Below are 20,580 nucleotides of genomic sequence, written 5' to 3' on the forward strand. Positions count from 1 at the left end.
CTGCAGCTGTGATAGGATTATGGCTTAAATATTTTGAATATCTGTTTAAAAATAAACTTTAGTGCAGCTGATGAAGAGATTATGTGTTTTAATGGTTGTGTTTGCTTAAATTACATATCTAAAACAAATAGGAAGTTGTGTTTTCCCTTTGCTCTGTCATAAAAACTTTTTTTGTTTCCCAGCATACTGTTTGAATAAAAGTATGCTGGTGGCCACTTGATTATTCCACACATAGAGCAAAACTGGGAAGTTCTTCCTCTTTCATAATGTGAATCTTGTCCTCTTTTAAGAAGGTTAAATTGATAAAAATTGTCAAATATGTTTTCTATTGGGATTTTTATAATCAAAGTGAGTTTTAGACCACATTTTTCTTACATATTATGTAATTTTCAAGAATAATAAACTTTCTCCTTGTATAACTAAAAATGTTAGTTCTCCCTAAGCAAAAATTTTCTCAATTCCAGCACCCGCCCCGTCATTCCTCAAAGTACATATACATCAGTACTTCCCTCCACGTGGACACCACATGCTCTCTCTGCTTTGAGTTCCTTTTCATCATCCCAGAGATCCTTCTTCATCTGTAGCAAAGATCTGCTCCCATAATATTCCACCATTGCCAATTGGTCCCTGTGTTAGTCATGGTTCTCCAGAGAAACAGAACCAATGGGAGAGATATATATATATATATCACACACACACACTATTTTTTTAATATATATATAAATTATCCATATATATATGATCTGTCTATCTATATGGCATTTTTAATAAGGAATTGGTTCACATGATTATGGAAAGTCCAAAATCTGCAATGTGGGCCAGCAGCCTGTATACCCAGGGGAGCTAATGCAGCTCTCACTGGAATGGCTGCAGCTCCAGTCCCAAGGCAGTCTGCTGGAGAATTGCCCCTTGCTTGGGGAGGCTGGTCTTTCTGCTCTATTCGGGCCTTCAGCTGATTGGATGCGGCCCACCGGCATTATAGAGGGCAATCTGCTTTACCCAGAGTTCATCCATTTAAACATTAATCTCATCCAAACACACCCTCCAAGTTGACACATAAAATTAACCATCACAGTTCCCCTCCCATCCCCCTCCCCAGGTTGAAGGTAATGAGGCTCTGCTCTCTGCTCTTACTGCAGCATTGGGTAGGAAGCCAGGAGGGACAAGTGTGGATGTTGCTACTTTCTTCTTTTCTGCTTCTGGGTTGTTCAGGTATTTTGGGGAGCAGGGAGGAGGAGGGGGGACAAGGAGGAGGAAGGGACCCTGTCCAGAACCATTACTTAGCATGTACAGTTGATGGAGCCAATGTCTTAAGCCCGCAGAAACCTGTTGCCAGCCGTTTCCTGGTTCTTCTTGGGTGCCTCTGCTCCTCAGCTTGGACTCTTGTACTAAGTTGGGCAGAACCTTTCTTTATCGTGGAAGAGGCTGTATGTAGAGGGAAAGGTCTGTTAGAAAATAACTGCTCTTCACACCTGGGACCCTCAGGCTGGACTTGGAGAGAGAAGACTTGGTCTCTTGTCTTTTGTGTGGTTTTGGGTACATTACTCATCATCTTTGCACTCAAGTTTCCTCCTCTGCCAAATGGGGAGAATAATAAGGCCTCAGAACGTTGCCATGGGGATGATGTCAGAGGTTATGTGTAAGTGGTTTGTATCCTGTGAAGTACTGTATGAATTAAGTTTGGGTTTTTAGTTTATCCTACTTGTTGGCACCAAGCAAAACCTAATTTATATAAAGCAATCGATTTTGCTCTAGGTACTCAGGACTACTGCCAGTATGATTGCCCTATGATAGATTTGATAAATTTTCTTTCAAGGAAAAAAACGGTGTATTGTAAGGAGTTTGTTTCCTGGATTGGGGACCCATATTCAACAACCATGCCCCACGCTCGTGTGACTTGTAACACGTCTGGGTGTAGATCTGTTACCGCTGCCTTGCTTGGAAGCCCTTGCTGACAGTGAGGAGATGAATAATTAACCTAACACGTTCTTGTGCAATTTCTTTGTTGCCTGGTGTCATGTTCAAAGATTAGATTTCCTGGGAAGATGCTGCAACAATTTTTTCCCCGTGACATTGAAAATAAGGACCATGTTTGAATGAAATAAAAACTGACTATCATTCATTAGCTTGGACATTTCATTCAATCAACACGAATTCATCACGGGGACTGCATCGTGCTGTGCCAGGTAGTAAGGAAGAAACGAAAGGGAAGAGATGGAAATAAGACTGGAAAGATACGGAGATGCTTGATGGCGAGGCCGGAGAGTTTGGATTTTATTTTGCTGGTGTTAAAACATGGGGGTTGTGAGTGTTTTGCTGTATCCTAGCTGTGTAATTTTGGGTAAATTATGCAACTACTCTGTGCCTCAATTTCTTCATCTGTGAAATGGAAAGAATGAGAATATAGCTCATAGCACTGTAGTGAGGATGAAATGAGATAATGCATGAAAAGCCCTTAGCATAGTGCCTGACCCTGGGGAGCTGCTGTAGGCGTTCGAGCTCTAGAAAATATGTGTCGGGAAGCAAATCTGGCAGCAGCGTGAGGGTAAGGTGCTACAATGGGAAGGGCTGACAAGGGTGGTGATGGGGAGACTGTTACAGGAAAAGCGGGATACTTGGCAGCACCAGGGGCCCAGGAATTCAAGCTCCCTTTGTAGGCTGGCTGGGCGGAATGGTTTAAGAATGTAGGAATGGTTTCTGTGCGGCAGGGCATAGTTATTTGTGGCCTTATAACTGGACTTCATATTTTGCCTGTTCTCTTCCTTCCTTTTCCTTCCTCAAAGCCTGGCCTTCATCAGGGCTCATGTGGCTGCATTGTGTTCACGTTCCTGATGTCATTTTCTGGTTTGGGGACAGAACAAAACAGTAGGAATGGAGCATTGGGGGAGAATCCAAAATACTCCTCCCTTTTCCCATTTTTTTCCCTGTGTTTTCTATTTCCATTTCAATGAGATAAAAGAGGTTGCATGATAATCTGAGTGCCATATTAGGGAATATATTTTATTTCTCTTGCCTTCCTAGTTTTTAAAATGTTCCTGGAGGAATTTAGGTACAACTTTGATTTGAATGGCCTCGGTGCTTTTAATTTTTCCTGAACGGGAAGACATTCCCGTGTCCTTAGGAGTCACAGTCAGTTGTGATGCTCCAGCTGCCTCCTGACTCGAGTGATGAGTACAGAATCGTCGTGCTGATTCTCACGGGGCAGCCCAGCAACTGCTACCACTGTTACGAAAAATAACTCCACAAACAACTTTGCTCTCAAGTTTCCTCTTCCCCTTGACCTGATAAAAAACTATAGCAAACAGCCTCTTTATTTTGTAAGGTAAATGAGCACCCTTGAGTTAATCTGTTTTGTAATTGGGACATTTCCATAGATTTTCTTAAAACAAGCAGTGTGTGTAGCCAACCTGTGGGTAGCCAGCCTTCAAGATTGGCTACCCACAGACTTACCCACCTATCCATGTATTTTTACCAGGAATGGAGTGATCAATCATCTTGATAGAGCAGGGGGTTAGCTGAAGAGATAATTTGCGTCACTGCTTGAGATGTGGAGGTGGCTTTCTTTAAAAAATTGTCAAGCCAAAACTTCGTTGAGGGTAGAAAGCAAATAGTAAATAGTCTCTGTACATGTTGTCATTTCCCCCATTCTCTGTTTTTCTGTCTCCTCAGCAACCGTTTCAATGAACATAAGAGACACACACGGTATTCTGTCCCACCTCTATCCTGACATATGCCTGGTGGCAATGAATAGAAATGCTTATTAGCAAATAATATTAGAAGCGTTCTAAATTCTTCAGAAAGACGGGAGTAAATAAAAATTACTGCCCGCTGCTTAGATACTGACCAGTCTGAGGCTGACACATTCTTCTTATCTGCTAAATTAGTAAGAGAGTGGGAAGCAATTTTCTCCTAATGCTATTGTATCCCTTGATGTACAGATTTATCTCAATTTTCCCATTATACCATGGGTAGTTGCTTAAGAGAGTTGTGCCCAAGCATTTAAACAATTACCCTGTTTTTTAATGTGGCTGCTGACATGAGCTATTAAGAAACTTCAAACTTTAACAGCAGCTGCTTCCTTTGTCATTTATAGCCACCTAAGTTGTTTTGAATTTCTTTTCATTTTTAAGATGTGGCTCCCATGTGTGAGAAGCATTTGGTTATTCTGATATTTTTGCCTTGGAGTATACAATGTCAATGACTGTGCGCTAACTTTTATACATAGATCATTTCATGTCTGTGTTCGTGGGTGACATAACAATAGTTCTGTGCCTATTCATAGTGCTGTTTGATTTCTTAACTCCCTTGTTTTGGGCCCACAAATATTTCCTCTTTGTATGTTTTCTTGGCCTTCATTTATTTGTTTTAACAAGTGAGTTTTAGGAAGCCCCAACTAGCTTGAACTTATTAACATTGATTCAATTAACACAAAATTTAGAGTTCAGGCCCAAGTTTCTCTTACTTATAAAACAATTTTTTTTTCTTTTTTTCGGTCTTAAAAAAAAGTTGTACTTCTGAGGCACTGGATTCCTTGTTTCTTAGGCTGTCTAGGAATCCTTTTTTTTTTTTTTTTTTTTTTTTTTTGTGGTACGCGGGCCTCTCACTATCGTGGCCTCTCCCGTTGTGGAGCACAGGCTCAGAGGCCGTGGCTCACGGGCCCAGCTGCTCCGCGGCATGTGGGCTCTTCCTGGACCAGGGCACGAACCTGCGTCCCCTGCATTGGCAGGCGGACTCTCAACCACTGCGCCACCAGGGAAGCCCTCTAGGAATCCTTTTGAGCTAGTCTTACAGACTTTCTTGCTGCTGTTGACATCGTAAGACAAATTCAGTAGTGTGAACTAGAAACACATTGCATATTTAGTGAATATATGTGTGTAGTAAATACTCAAAAATGGTAGACTTAGTTTATTTTTGTTTTGCTTTGGTTTGATTTGTGGAAATTTATTCCTCTAAATGGCTTTTCTAGTATGGTGGTGTGGGTCCACTTTAGTCATTGGAATTCTTGCTCAGTGAAATTGAAGGAAATCTCAGCACTTTCTAGAAACTCTGTTCCAGCAGAGCTGTAATTAGAGCAGGGCAATATTATTTCCCTGAGCAAATAAGTTTGCTGCTTATTTGGCTAGTCACAAAATTTAGGCCTCTTTATTCAGGTCTCAAAGCAAAGGAACTTGTACTTTTTGTGGCCCTTCCATGTGTGGTTAACCTGGTGGACTGAGAATTTCCACACTGGGGCTTCCAGCTGACATAATTTCCCTGGGTTCCTCCCGTTTGAGTTGTAGAGAGACTACACAGAGGTTTTCTGGTCTCATCGTGGGAGATGACATAAATAGAAGCATGTCCTTTGCCTCCCTTGATGGGTGAATCAAGTCCCAAAGTCTGCCTACATTGGAGTGTCCTGTTGACCGTTCTTGACCTTCCCCCTAGCTGAGAGGAAGGAGGTCATTCTTCCATGGGAAGAATAGCCTGGAGGGGTTAGAAGAAGAGTTCTTTTCTTCATGGTGAACCTGGAGAGGTGGCTTTGCTAGTTTAACCTAGTCGCTGTGGTTGTAACTGGGGACAGAAACGCCTTAACAAGTAAGTGGTTTGTAGACTTGCTGAAGATGGACTTTGATGCCTGGCTCCTCCGGTCTCTTTTGCTAAACGTGGCATAACTGGAAACGTAGGAAGCCTTAGGACCAAGCATACTGAAATTGTTTTCTTTTGGCCAGAATTAGAATTTGATTTTACTTTTCTGGATAGTCCAAGTTACCATGATTATCAAACTGAAAATAAGACAAAGCAACAGATAATATCATAAAATATTTGCTACGTAGGTCTGTTATAACTTTAGTTTCTCTATGCTAATTTTTCTCTTTCTAATTTTATAAATAGTATTAGATTTATTTAGATAATAACCTGCTAAAATAACTAATCATGAAGAAGGACATGCTTTCATGGAATTCTCCAAGAATAATCACGTATTTCCCAATATGTAATAAGCATTTAATAACTTGATGAAAGAATGAATGATAGAGTTTAAGGGTCTATTGATAACGTTTTATTTCCAATTCAAGTTTTTATATATAGGGTACTGTTACAAAATAAATCAAGAGGTTATATTTAAAGGAGATCTTTTAAATGATTAGGGGGAAAAAGCACAGTAGCATAAATGTATATTTTTATATTGATATTGTACAAGTATTTTTATTATGTTTGCAGGCTTTAGTTTATTTATTAGCTCATAGTGGGAAGACCTTTGAAGAGTTTCTTTTCGTCTTTCAGGCTACTGGAACTATGTAGTGAATCATCAAAATAAATTCTTCCTTTTTATTACTCCTACATTAGAACCTGGCATACTGGAGGTATACAGTAAATCTTGAAGAACAATAAGCACCTCTGTTTCTTAAAAGAAAGAAAAAAAATCTCCCTTTCAGTTACTTCTGATTTTTAAAAATATTAAAACAATATAGATTCAAATGTTAGTTTTTCTTTCTCATCCTTAACTTTTTTCAGATTGTAAAAGCAATAGCAATTCATGATAGAGAATTTAGAGATACAGAGAATTAAAATTACCTGTAAACTTTATTACCCAGAGACAGCCCTGTTTAATCTTGATACATTTCTTTCCATTCTAGTATGTTGCCATGTATATTCTACAGAGCATTTGCCATATAAGATGAACAAGAGTTGAAGTAGAAGATCTGTCTACTGTGCCCCTCTTGGAGATCCATAATGCATATTGGCAATATTAAAGGCTCTGAGAAGGTCTGCAGGAAAGAAACCTTTCAGTTAGTGTTTCCTAAGCGTATTTGACTCCTAGCACTGTGTGTGTTTGTGTGCGTGCGGGTGCATGTGTAATGCCTATTGGCATGTTCACACATTGACAAATTTAATTCTATTTTCCTTTTCTCCTTTTAAGTCATGAGCTTTTCTGACAGACTTCCCTGGCAATGGGAAATTCTCCTCTAATTTTTCAGACCTGATGTCTTGGTACACCTCAGAAACAGGACTGAGATTCAGAAAGAGAAAATTTGTCCTGGAAAGGAGGAGTAATCTTCAAATGCATGACCATTGTGGGCTGTATAACATGATTTTGCATACCTCCAGTCCAAAAAATCAAATTTATTCATGGTCAAGAGGATGTTTCTGAGCCTTTGCCAGCTGTGGATTATGTATCTGGGGAAAGCTGATGGAGAGGCCTTTGATCACAGGCGGGCTTGTTGTAGAATTTCCTGACTGCAAAGAGCAGACAGTTACTTTTAAGAGAGGATGGGTGTGTGTTAGGGTGGGCTGGAGAATGGGCCAGAAAATTGTGAGGTTTGGTTATTATGCAGTATACCATGTCCTCGGATCTGTCTTTCTGAGATGACTTATCTGCAGTAAAACATTACCACATGCTGCTGTGGTTAATCAAAAAAACTTACTTTAAGACTGCTGTAGCCACACTAAATCTAAACTGGGCACAAAGCGTTGTTTCTCTCAGAGAAGGACTCGCTGGAAACAAGTGAGGTCGAATCTAGCAATTTTGTAAAGGTTTCCTTTACGCTTCTAGCAACTGTCACTGGTGTCACTAGCTTGCCGTTTTTAGAACAGTTTCGGGGATTCCCATCTTGCTTCTTGCCCAGCTCTTCCTCTTAATTTCTGAAATACCTCGAGTTTAGTAGTTGAAGTCTGACCAACTTTTATTTTGCAATACGGGGGCCTCTCACTGCTGTGGCCTCTCCTGTTGCGGAGCACAGGCTCCGGATGCGCGGGCTCAGCGGCCGTGGCTCACGGGCCCAGCCGCTCCACGGCATGTGGGATCTTCCCAGACCGGGGCATGAACCCGTGTCCCCTGCATCGGCAGGCGGACTCTCAACCACTGTGCCACCAGGGAAGCCCTCTTTTTTTTTTTTTAAGAAGGTACCAATCTGGTTTGACTTACCTCTTGAGTATATTTTTCTATGTAAGTTTTATTCCATAATTAACAATTCAACCATTGGTATTTTAGGAAATGCAGAAGTCATATGACCCCAAATGCATATATTATAAGGGAGAGTGTTTGAGAGATTAGCAGAAAAATGAAAAGCCCCTCTTCTGACTGAAAACCCACATTGAAGCCATTTGAGAAGAATTAGACTGATTGTATTTGGTATTTTTTTCACCAATATTCACCACATATACTTCCTCTTATGCAGTCTAATCTGAGGATGCCATGTAAATGGGTCACTGTGAAATGCAGCAATTTAATTTTTCTCCAATCGAACGATCTCATTTCTATTAACTTTTGAAGGTTTACAGCAGTGAAAGTATTTTTGCTTCTATGTATGAAGTTTAAAAACATCATTTTTTTTCATAAAATACAAGAGCAGCCAATTTCACTGTCGAATAAAAATAAAAACTAGGATTTAAAAATTAGTCCAAAGTGGCATTTAGGAACTTAGCTGTAGGCTGCTGTGCTGATACCATGACAAACCAAAGTATAGGGTTGGGTCAGGTTTTGTTTCGGTTTTCTTTTCAATATCCAGTGCTCGTGGATTAAGTTCTAGAAATGTTCCAATTGTAAGGCAGGGATCTGTTTGGATTCCATCATGGGTATGTTCCTTGGGTTGGATGCTGGAGGGTGAGGCACGTTTCGCCAGACCCATGTCAACTACCTAGTAATCATCAAAGTCAAAAAATTCATTGTCTCCTCCTTGGTATTCCATTCCCTGGAAATCTGCTCGGTACTGCAAGATACCTCCAATTGCACCAAATCCTTTCACAAACTGGGATCCTTCTTGTGCCTTATCTGTGACAATTTCCAACATAGCGCCAAATTTTTTTTTATAGTTGTCAGCAAACCATTCCAACAGGGGCATCATGCTCATGTTCTTGTCGTGTCTGTCTGTAAAATGAGATTTATCCTTCTCTTTCTCTGGAGTTGATAGAAAATTTTGTCCTCTTCTGTGCTTTGCCAGTGAGCAACATCTCTCTGGCTGACGTCATCAAAGTATCGCTCTATTAATTTCTTCTCTTGAATGAGCTTCACGTTGGAGAGGACTTCAGTAGATATCTCAATACCTTGGTTGAATCCACTTTTACCACCGTAGGATGTATCAACTAATTTAAAAACTTTTGATTGTAACCTCTGATCAAACATACCAGATAGACTTCGTTCAGTTTTAGTCAGCTGATCCAGCTAAAGCGAGACCAGTCACATTCACTTTGTCCCCAGAAATAAACAGCTGCCCCGCAGTCTGAGCTACTTTCCAGATAGAGTTAGGTCACTTCCCATTCTTAAATGGGCAAGATGCAGGCTGGTTGACCTCCTCCACCATATTTCTTTGGGAGAGCCACAGTGAATTTGTGCAGGACTTCTCTTGTATTTCCTTGGAGTGTGCCAAAAAGTCACCACTACCATCTGTTACAATGATGTCAGCTGGCTGTCTTCTGGAAGCAGTGCTGTAAGAGCCTCTGGATGGAATTGGTTGTCCCACAAATACAGTGACGTATCAATTGGTTTGAAAGGTTCAAAGTCAATGTTGACTTTCTTTTCCTTTCCCTCTTCTGTTACAGTTGTAGCACGGTAAACTACCAGGCCATTTGGATGTACTTCGTTATAAAACTTGAGTCTTTGTTGTACAGATGTAATGGCTCCCAGGACTGAAAGGCGGTTTGCTAGTAACTTAAAGTAACTTAAAGTTTGCTAGTAACTTAAGGTAACTTAAAGTAACTTAAAGTTCCAAACTCCTCTGCTAACATTTTTGCCACTCTTGAAATCTGGTCTTTGGGAGGGACGGTCAGTGATATCATGCCTGTGCCTTTGCTGCGGGCGGCCTCCAAGCTCTTAATGAGCTTCCTACCCTTCCAGGTCTCCATGTTCCTGTCGGCAGCGCTGGGGTCATCTGCTGTGTTCTCGCTGCCTTCTCCCTCAGGGCCCACTCTTTGGTGGCACTTGTTTGTTCATATCAAGGCTCGAATTACATTCCGTTGTTGGGCATACAGGTTTCTTTCTCCCGTTTGGTCGGTCTTACTTGCTTAAATGACATTCATTTGAGGAGGGACCTGCTGTTACCAGGAACAGCAGACGAGATCCTCTCAAATATTTTTGCAATTTGTGGCAGAAACTACTGATTGTCTCCCAGTATCCAGCCTTCCTTTCTTTGTTATTAATATAAACTTCTTCTAGAATACAGACTATATTTTCTAGCTTCCCTTGCCTCTAGGTATGGCTGTATGACTGCATTCGGACTAAAGGACTTATGTGTGAAATTTCTAGAAAGGGGGAAGCCTTTTTACCTCTTTCTTTCTTACTGATGCCTAGAATTGGATGGGATGGCTGGACTTGAGCAGCCTTGGTGGATCATGAAGTAGAAGCATGAAGTAGATGCTAAGGAGAGTTTTGCAGCAAGATAGATGGAACCTGGGTCTTCTCATTGCAGATCACTGTAGCAGTCCTGGGTAACTTCGTATTTAGACCTTGTTTACAGTGAGGGAGAAATATGCATCTATCTTGTTTAAGCCACTGCTGTTTGGGATTTTCTGAACTACACTGCTGAACCTAATCTATCATATTATGCTATCCTTAGGACTAAACCAGTTCTTTGTCAGGGTCATGACCATAGCATAGATCAAGATAAACTAAATTCGCCAAGAAGAATCTACTTACTAGCACTATGTCAAGCTGATTGATCAGACAGTTTTCAGAACACTATTGTCTTCACTTCATCGTTATTTGGCCTGACCATTTATATGGCAGGGTGTCAGGACATGATGGGGTTTGCTTACTAAATTCATTCAGCAAATTGAGTGCCTACTATATTCCAGGCATTGCGTTAGGCTCCAAGAATCCAGTGAAAGCAAAACAGCCATAGTCTCTGTTCTGACAGGGCTTAGAGTCTGGTGTAGAAAGACGGATATTAGTCAAATAACACACACAGTTACATAATTACTCTACAGACTGATAAGTGCTCTGAGGGAAAAGCACAGGAAGCTGCAAGAACCTATGTAACAGGGGAATCTCATCTAGATGGGACAGTGGTAGGGTGGTGAGGGAAGGGTGTTTTGGACAAGGGCCTTTTGAATTGAGATCTGGAAGGTGAATTGGATTTAACTAGGTGAGGAAGAGTGTACAGAATGTTCTAGACAGAGGGAATTGTGCAGAAGCTGTGAGAAGGGAGAGGGCTGATGCATTTCAGGAGTGGAAGGGAAGCCACTGCATTCCCGTGCATTACTGGTGCACAGTAAATAAGGGAAAACGGCAGGAATAAACTAAGCTTATTTGGTAAGGATGTCACTTTTGTAAGGACTTAAGTATTATCTTTTATTACAATATTATTGTAGAGGATCTGATCACTTAATTCCAAATCTATCACAAGATAGATAAAACAGTCAGACCTTTTGTATCTTTGGAGGTGATGCTCTGGGACATGTAATTAAGCTCCAGGTTTTTCTGCATGATTCTCTTTTGCAGTGATTTATATATTGTTTATCAACTGTCATTTAGACATTTGCACAGGTGGACAGTAGACACAAACAGAGCCAGCATTAAAGACATCACACCCATTGACGCTTCTAATGAGAACATTAATGCTGTGAGATATTTTTAATGAGCATAGGCTCCCTTGAATAGAGCTTCATTCCTAAAAAAAAAAGGGAGAGGACCAGAGTGGCTTGAATGCAAGTGAGTTGATAAGTCTCGTTTTTTGAGAAAAATATTGCTGAAATGGTACCTTTCTTTTTTTTTTTTTTTTTGCGGTATGCGGGCCTCTCACTGTTGTGGCCTCTCCTGTTGCGGGGGCCCTCTCTGGATGTGCAGGCCCAGCGGCCATGGCTCACAGGCCCAGCCGCTCCACGGCATGTGGGATCTTCCCGGACCGGGGCACGAACCCGTGTCCCCTGAATCGGCAGGCGGACTCTCAAACACTGCGCCACCAGGGAAGCCCTGAAATGGTACCTTTTAAGTTAATGCTACTGAAAGTAAAAACAGCAGAGGCAGGAAAATATTTGTTTTCCAAACACATTTTATTTATAGGTTGGTGAGTTCTTAGAAAAGATGATTTAATAATTGATCCCTTCTTTGTTTTGAACAAATATAGTGTTTGGTGCCTTTCTTAAGCGCCGTAACTAGTACTGAAACATTCAAGAGTGCAGTACTATATGAGAACAAAGGTCTATTCTTAGGGGAAAAAATCAGCTATTATATGAGACTCACAATCGATGGCAAGCAACTTAAAGAAGTCGAATTTGCTCCAAAAATGAGTCTATGCTGCCTCTCATCAGCTCAGTTCTACACTGTTGCCATCTTTGCTGCTGCCAAGCCATCAAAGAACACTTTGTTTTGCCTATTTCCTTGGCTTCTAGTGAGAGACAGTAATGTCTTGCTTCTCTCGATTTTCCCTCTAGTATTTCTGAATGCTGCTATGCCTTTGCTGCTTCTGTAAGTCATTTTAATTACAGTATAGTGTATTTCTTCTTACCATGTGCTCTGTACAAACTTGGACTTGATGTGGTACAGCAGTTCTCTTTTTCTCATAGCTACTGTAAAATTTCTTTCTTCCTTCCTTCCTTCCCTCCTTCCTTCTTTCCTTCCTTCCTTCCTTCCTTCCTTCCTTCCTTCCTTCCTTTCTCTCTCTCTCTCCCCCCCTCCCTCCCCCTCTTTCTCTCTTTCCTTTCTTCTTTCTTTCTTTCTTTCTTTTTCCTTCCTTCCTTCCTTCCTTCCTTCCTTCCTTCCTTCCTTCCTTCCTTCCTTCCCTCCTTTATTTTTTTAGTCATTTGTTGAGGGGAGATATTGGCAGTTTGGGGCTTAGATCGAGGCTACCTTTGTGATGAATGGAGAAAGAAAATTGAAACTTATTTAAAAGCTCCATTAAAGGGATATATAGATAGACAACACTTCTGTCCATAGAGTTGAAGGAAACGACTAGGCCCTGTGCACGATAAGGCTCAACACTGTAAGAATCAGCGAACACAAGAAATCTTCTGTAATATCCTCTTTTTATTGGCCTACAGAAATATTTTTTGCGTATGTTCTCCTGTTGCTCCTTTTTTTCAATGTGTTCAGGCTCTACTATTGATTAGCTGGGGAGGTGGGTTCAGTTGTTCAGATACTTGTGAACGCTTTCAAGGTAAGAACGATGTGTCTTCTTAATCTGCTCTTAACTTAGGCAACAGACACATAGTAGATGCTTAGTGATGGTTTTTGAATGTATTTACATGCAGTCAGCCTTCAGGAGAGGAAAAGTGCCTACAACTTAAATTCTGATCCCGCCAAGAAAGCTTTGCAGAGATAGTGCTTTGCAGCCTCTTTGACCCATAGAAGGGGCAGGGGTTGGGAGATTCTGGATATAGCTCTGGGTCTGTATTGAGCATCTAGGTGGCATCGGTGGCATCTTTTGGGTTTTTACCTATTGGAGCATTATTATGTCCTATTTCTACCAGATGTGCCCTTATACTTCTATTCATTTGTCCAGGAGTGTCTTAGACTCAGAATTACTATTTGATGGTCATGTAACGGATAGCCCTCATCAATTGACTCTATGTTTCAAGCCCTCACTGCAGTGCTGAGGGCCCTATTCCGAGTGAATTGTGTGGTGTTACTTCCCTTGATTTACTGTCCCTGAGAGCTCCGCCTGGAGCACCATTGCCTGAACCATTCATTTGCTCAAATGAATGACTTTGGACTACTTTGCATTGTTAGTTACTTGTTTTATTCCTGTAAACCTCACCTCCCCAGCTGTTTTATAGCTTCTAGAAGGCAGAGGTTGAATCTCAGACTACTTTTGATCCCCTCTCAGCATATAGTAGGGAATCAACAAATATTTGAATTTGGAAATTCCAAGTGAAGATAGTTTTTCTCTTGTGGAAAATTCTAGCAATATCATTCTATTTAGTTCTTTTGAAGAACCCAAGACCACGCTTAACTGGGTAAACAATTCCATATAGCTTACTAAGATTTTCACAGGCAAGCCTTCCTTCTTTCGTCTTAGCATTGTGTGTGTGTGTGTGTGTGTGTGTGTGTGTGTGTGTGTGTGTGTTGAGGCTGAAGTTTGTAATGCTTAACATGGAAAGCCCATAGGTGTAGGCCCATTCTCTCTGAAGGTGAAACGTAGGACTAATTGAACAAATGCTGTTAGCAATGAATAAGGAATGAAGTTTGAAAGATTTAGCATTGAGTATAGACTGTTGACCCTCTCTTCAGCCTTTTCTTAAAATGACTCTATTGAAAGGAGATATTAGAACTTACTGGAAGTGGTTTTCAGGTGAAATTTGGAGAGAGGCAATCAAATGGAGATTAAAAGGTTTAAAGTTTAGCAAAGTTTTGTCATTTTGGAAATCGAGGACCATTAAGGTGAAGTCAAGTTTGCGGTATTTACCTAACAGAAAACCATATGCTATTAAAAAGATGAGGTGGATAGGCATGGATGACATGGGAAAATATACAGAAAGTCAAAAGAGCAAGTTGTAGGACAGCTCTTAAAGTATGATCTCTATTATATAACAAAACAGAATAAGAGATGTCTGTATATAAACACATATAGCTATTTGCAGAAAGAAGTCTGGCAGGATGCACACCAGACAGACTGATGGCTGATTACCTCTGGGAAGTGAAGATGGGTGGGTTTTTTTGTTTACTCTATATTTTTGTATCGTGTGAGACTTTTAAACAGATAATATGTTTATATATTATTCGTTATGAAAAAAAGTACATCCAGTGGTCCCAAGACATTCCTCTGTCATTCCAGTTTTGTGGTGTCTTAGGAGAGAAAACTGAAAGAACAGTGTATGGTTTTGAATTGTTTCATTGCATTAGTTATCTTGGCCAAAGATGAGTGCAGTTACACTTGAGTTATTGCTAAACAATGAGAAGCTGTGATATGAAAGAGAATATAAGCAGTTTCTGTTTATTCCCTTTGTTAAGTCAATTTAGAAATCATCAGATATTGGTTGAAGAAAAAAGTACAGCCCTTAGTTTAATAATATCATTTATGTGATCTAATTTGTACTTTCTAGCAGTTCAACCTTAGTCAGAGACATCCAGTGGCTGAGAGGCATATTAGTCATTTCTGGGAAGAAGCTAGGACACCACATTACGAAATGCTTTTGCGTCGTGTATCCCCTGGATCCTTTTAAGAGCAATGGATGAAGTAGCACAGGAGGCACTGATTCTGCTTCATATAGGAGGAGATGGTCCCAGAGAAAATGATGACATAAACTGAGCCATAGAGCTGGTAAGTGACAGAGCATCAGCAACTGGATGGAGCCAGGCTCTCTGGTTTCAAATTTTGTTCTCTCTCCACCCAGCATGAGGGTGTGCACCATAGCAGAGCTGCCCAGGGTAAAATATACTGGGACCATGTTTTGTCCCAGTAAAGCTTCAAACCACTGAAAAGTGTTGTGAGAGAATATTAGGCTTGAAGGAAGAGGATGAGGGTCAAATAAGATAACAAATATGAAAGAACTTTCTTGGAAAGTGGTGAGGTGGCGTTTTGGTGATGAGTGGTATAACAACACGTTCCATCTGTCCTTGACATGCTTTGAGATGTGCCCGAGAGCTCTACTGTCTTTTTTTTTTTTTTTTTTTCAGTACGTGGGCCTCTCACTGTTGTGGCCTCTCTCGTTGTGGAGCACAGGCTCCGGATGTGCAGGCTCAGCGGCCATGGCTCACGGGCCCAGCCGCTCCGCGGCATGTGGGATCCTCCCGGACCGGGGCATGAACCTGTGTTCCCTGCATCGGCAGGCAGACTCTCGACCACTGCGCCACCAGGGAAGCCCTCTACTGTCTTTTAGATTCAAAAGCTGGTGCAGAAGATGGGGACAGATGAGGAGGGAAGAGAACCAGGAAAGGAACCTCATGGGATGACTTCTGTTTGGATCAGTGGACTCACTGCCATTAAGGCAGCTACTTTCTAGAAGGAAGTGGGCCTTACTCCAGACCTTACGGGCTCCTCTTCTCTTCTCTTGTGTGGACAGATTTTGAATGACAAATAGTTTTGTCATTGTGCCCATCCCCACATGCTGTGATTGGAGCTGGGATGGTAGTTGCATATACAGAGCTCAGATCAAATGAAGTTCAACAGACAGCTGCCACATGGGTGCAACTTCCTGTATCTTTGGGTCTGGATGAGGGTTTGTGAAGAGCTGACTTATGATGGTGAGGCTTTGTGCTTCATTACCAGCCTCTAAGGCCTTGTGCTCCTTTGAGCATTGGATTTCTTAAGGACAGACTGGATTATCACCTCCTTGTTGTTGTTTTGTTAGGTTTTCAAAATGGGAAGTCTTGAGAACCAAATACCTTCATTTATTCAGAAGGTGAGAGTGTGGGACACAGTGGTTCAGGGTCATCCATCCATCTACTCATTCAGCATGTATTATATGCCTAACAGGGCTTCCCTGGTGGCGCTGTGGTTGAGAGTCCGCCTGCCGATGCAGGGGACACGGGTTCGTGCCCCGGTCCGGGAAGGTCCCACATGCCGTGGAGTGGCTGGGCCCGTGAGCCATGGCCGCTGAGCCTGCGCGTCCAGAGCCTGTGCTCCGCAACGGGAGAGGCCACAACAGTGAGAGGCCCGCATACCGCAAAAAAAAAAAAAAAAAAAAAAAGGTTATATGCCTAATATTAGTGGACATTGGAGGGTGGTGATGGATACAAAAACCAATTCTGTTCTTGCCCTGAACTCATAATCTAGTGGGGAAGGGGAAGAAGAGACATGGAAATAGCTATTCCATTACAGTGTGCTAGGTGAAGCACCGGGCACATACTAGGTCCACAGAAATGGCCCATGAATGGACGTATTATAATAGGTGTATGAACAAGACCCTAGATTCAAGGCCTAGAGCAGAGCTTCTTAACCATGGTGCTATTGACATTTTGGGCCAGGTAATTCTCTCTTATGGGGGATTGTCTTGTGCACTGTAGGATGTTTAGCAGTATCCCTGGCCTCTACCTCCTAGATATCTGTGGCACTCCTTACCCAACTGTGACTATCAAAAATGTCTTCAGGAGTTGCCAAATGCCCCTGACAGGGCAACATCACCGTTGGTTAAGAACCACTGGCCTAGAGGAACATGGGGTTACCATTCCATGTTTGGCAGGGCTAGGGAAAGGTATTCATGGTAGGACATTCTTAATTGATTGATAATTCAGGTTCAGCTCAGTTTACCCCCAAGAAGTATGGCTGCTGACAATGACTTAGCTAAAGGCATTTTTGTCCAAATCTGGATTGATTTCCTTCCTTCTCCTCACCACAGAGAAAATATTCCATCAAACCCTGTATTCTTTTCTCTCTGGGTCCAATTTTCCAGTCTTCCTTTCAGTTGGGTGGGGCCAGGTGACTGAGCTCTGGCCAGTAGAATGTGGTCACTTTCTGGCCTCGTCCCTATAAAACCTCCCACATGTTCCTTTACTTTGTCTTTCATGGCTTGTTGACTGTAAGCACAGAATCCAGAAGAGGACCCTGAGGTCCTGGAAGGTGAGGGAAGCCCTGGAGGAAGAGGCCTGAGACCCTGAATGGCCACGTGGATCCCTGCCCTCTCCTAATCTGCATTGGACTGTAACACGAGAAAGAAACAAACTTACTGTGCAATAGTACTGACATTTAGGGGATGTTTGGCATAGTAGTTAGCTTTCTTGATTAATATACTCTCCCTTGCTCCCTCTCCTTTATTGGGTACCTCTCACATGTCATAAAAATACTACTTAATGTTACTTCTCTTTGGTCACTTGGTGACATGCACATGTCATAACCTAGGATATAGCCTTGTCTTAGCAGTACCTATGATATAATTAATTGTATACCTTCTTATCTCTCATGCTTTTCCTTTTCAAAATCTTCCTTGGAAGGGATGAGTGTTTGAATCTGCCTCTAGTGCTCTCTGAGACTCCTGGGACCCGGTCATGGAATAGGAGTTTTGGTTGCAATCCAAGCAGAAAATTCTTCCTGAATGCTGAGTTCATAGTAGCTTTATTCCCCACACGGTTCAAATGGTGACATTCTGAAGGCAGAGGAAGAAAGAGGACAGTCAATTCTTTTATTTAATTTTGGCAAGACTATGGGTTATGGTGCTCTGGGGAAATGCAGCCACGGATGCATCAACCTTTTTAAAAATTCTTGGCAGTTTAACCCTTTACGTCATAAACCTAAACACAGACAGTGCATCCTTGAAGAAAGCTTGTATTGGCTACATTTGTCAACAGTATCCCTCCTCCAAGATCATCCTTCCATCTGTGCTTGTGAAATGCAAGTTCTGTTTACTTTAATCAGTATTTATTTGCTACATTATTTGGGTTATGATTTTCGACATGTTGGACAGTTTTATGATTAGCTTAGCAATCCCTATTTTATATATCATTTGCTGCCAAGTTATAGATAAGCATAAGGGAGTTTTGTTTTTTTTTTCTAATCGTGATAATATTGTATCTACAGTGACAATATTGTATCTCTATTTGAGAGGCAGCATAGCAAAGTGGTTAAGAACGTGGACTCTGGAGCCCTACTGCCTAGGTTCTAATCCCAGTTTAGCATTTTACCTACTGTGTGACCTTGGGGCAAGTTGCTTAACTTCACTGGGCCTTGCTTTCAGGACAATAATTGTACCCACTTCATGGAGCTGTTGTGAGAACCAAAAGGGTTAATTTGTGTATGGACTTTAGGTGTGTGCCTGGCACAATATAAGTGCTTTGTAAATGTTATCCTTCAGTGTTTCTGTGCTCTGTATTTTTCATATATTCTAATTACATGGTAATCAAAAGGAGAAACTAGTTATTATTTAATTCATTAGGTCTTGAAACTTCCTCTATGCTTTTAAAGGACTTAATTAGCTAGAGTTATTACAACTCAGTTTGGAGAAAATTTTCTATTTTTATATACACACAGGAGGAAGTATGAAAAAATGAATTCCAAAATTTCATAGCATCATCTCTGGGAGGTTTGATTATGGATAATCTTAATTCACTGAAAATTTTCTCATGTGCATTTTTCTAGTCTCTGCACATGAGCCTATATTACTTGTAGCGTTTGTTATAACAGAAGAAGGACTAACATTTTTGACATTTCGTGTTCTATAGTCAAATCCTTTTTTTAGGAATTTAGTACTCCTGAATGTTTTATCTTTTTATCTGCTGATGTAAGTCTCTTTTCATTTCCTTTGCTCTTCCCAGTAATACTTACATTTATGTGCAGTTTTTTTTTTTTTTTTTTGCGGTACGCGAGCCTCTCACTGTTGTAGCCTCTCCTGTTGTGGAGCACAGGCTCCGGACGCGCAGGCTCAGCGGCCATGGCTCACGGGGCCCAGCCGCCCCGCGGCATGTGAGATCCTCCCAGACCGGGGCATGAACCCGTATCCCCTGCATCGGCAGGCGGGCTCTCAACCACTGTGCCACCAGGGAAGCCCTTATGTGCAGTTCTATAAGGATTTCTTCTTTTTTTTTTTAATCTTTGGTTGAACCATGTACCATTCTAAGTGCTCTACATTACATATACTATCTCACATAATTTCCCAACAATACTACTACTATCCCATTTTACATATGAGACAAGAAGTTAAGTAACATGCCCAAGATGACACACATATACATATATTTTTTCTATGTCATAATATTGACATTCAGTCCAGTAGTCCTCCACTGTAATAGCTCCTTTACTTTGCAGTGAAAATTGATTTGTGTATTTTTTGCCTCTGAGTCCTTGTGGGACTTTTTTTTTTTAATTCAAACAGAAAGTCACAAAAATTATAATCATCCTCATCAGTTCACTCAGTCCCATGTAGTTAACTTTTTTTTCATCTTGATCTTTTGTTAGCACTTTTATGAATTCATCAGTTTTCCATTAGAGTTCTGAAAATGCTTATTCGCTCAGTTCAGCAGTATAGTCAGTTACCAGAAAACTGTACTTGTCAGAGTCTTTTCCATGAATTCCTTGAAGATGAAACCCTTTTATAGGAAATGTTTGCAAAAGCATCAGAGTACACCCAGAACTGTCTGTAAATGACAAAAGACTTAAAAATGACCACGGTTAAAGATTTGATGAAAGTTCATAATAATGCAATTGACAAGGAAATTTAGTTATTTATGATATATACATTTTAAAGTAATAACTAGAATTATGACTTATGACATTATACCAGAACATATAAGATTTTTAGAAATTTCATTTAATGTCTGAAACATTTATATTAACATATTTCCATACAAATAACACAAAGAAAGTTTAGTATTAGTTGGTTTTTTCTGTTTGTATTTTTATACTGCAGATTCTTATTAGTCATCAATTTTATACACATCAGTGTATACATGTCAATCCCAATTGCCCAATTCATCACACAACCATCCCCACCCCACCATGGTTTTCCCCCCTTGGTGTCCATACGTTTGTTCTCTACATCTCTGTCTCAACTTTTGCCCTGCAAACCGGTTCATCTGTACCATTTGTCGAGGTTCCACATACATGCGTTAATATATGATATTTGTTTTTCTCTTTCAAATTACTTCACTCTGTATGACAGTCTCTAGATCCATCCACATCTCAACAAATGACCCAATTTCGTTCCTTTTTATGGCTGAGTAATATTCCATTGTATATATGTACCACAACTTCTTTATCCGTTCGTCTGTCTGTGGGCATTTAGGTTGCTTCCATGACCTGG

General features: G+C 40.9%; 1 protein-coding gene and 1 pseudogene across 8 annotated transcripts in view; one reads left to right on the forward strand and one right to left on the reverse strand.

Moving 5' to 3' along the window:
• Positions 1 to 20,580, forward strand: part of ANKRD44 (ankyrin repeat domain 44) — a 317,342-nt gene that overhangs the window by 57,193 nt on the left and 239,569 nt on the right. The gene's annotated exons all lie outside the window — the stretch shown is intronic.
• LOC101336188 (eukaryotic peptide chain release factor subunit 1-like) lies at positions 8,616 to 9,843 on the reverse strand (annotated as a pseudogene).

Source organism: Tursiops truncatus, chromosome 7 (assembly GCF_011762595.2).
Source record: "Tursiops truncatus isolate mTurTru1 chromosome 7, mTurTru1.mat.Y, whole genome shotgun sequence".
Taxonomy (NCBI): Eukaryota; Metazoa; Chordata; class Mammalia; order Artiodactyla; family Delphinidae; genus Tursiops; species Tursiops truncatus.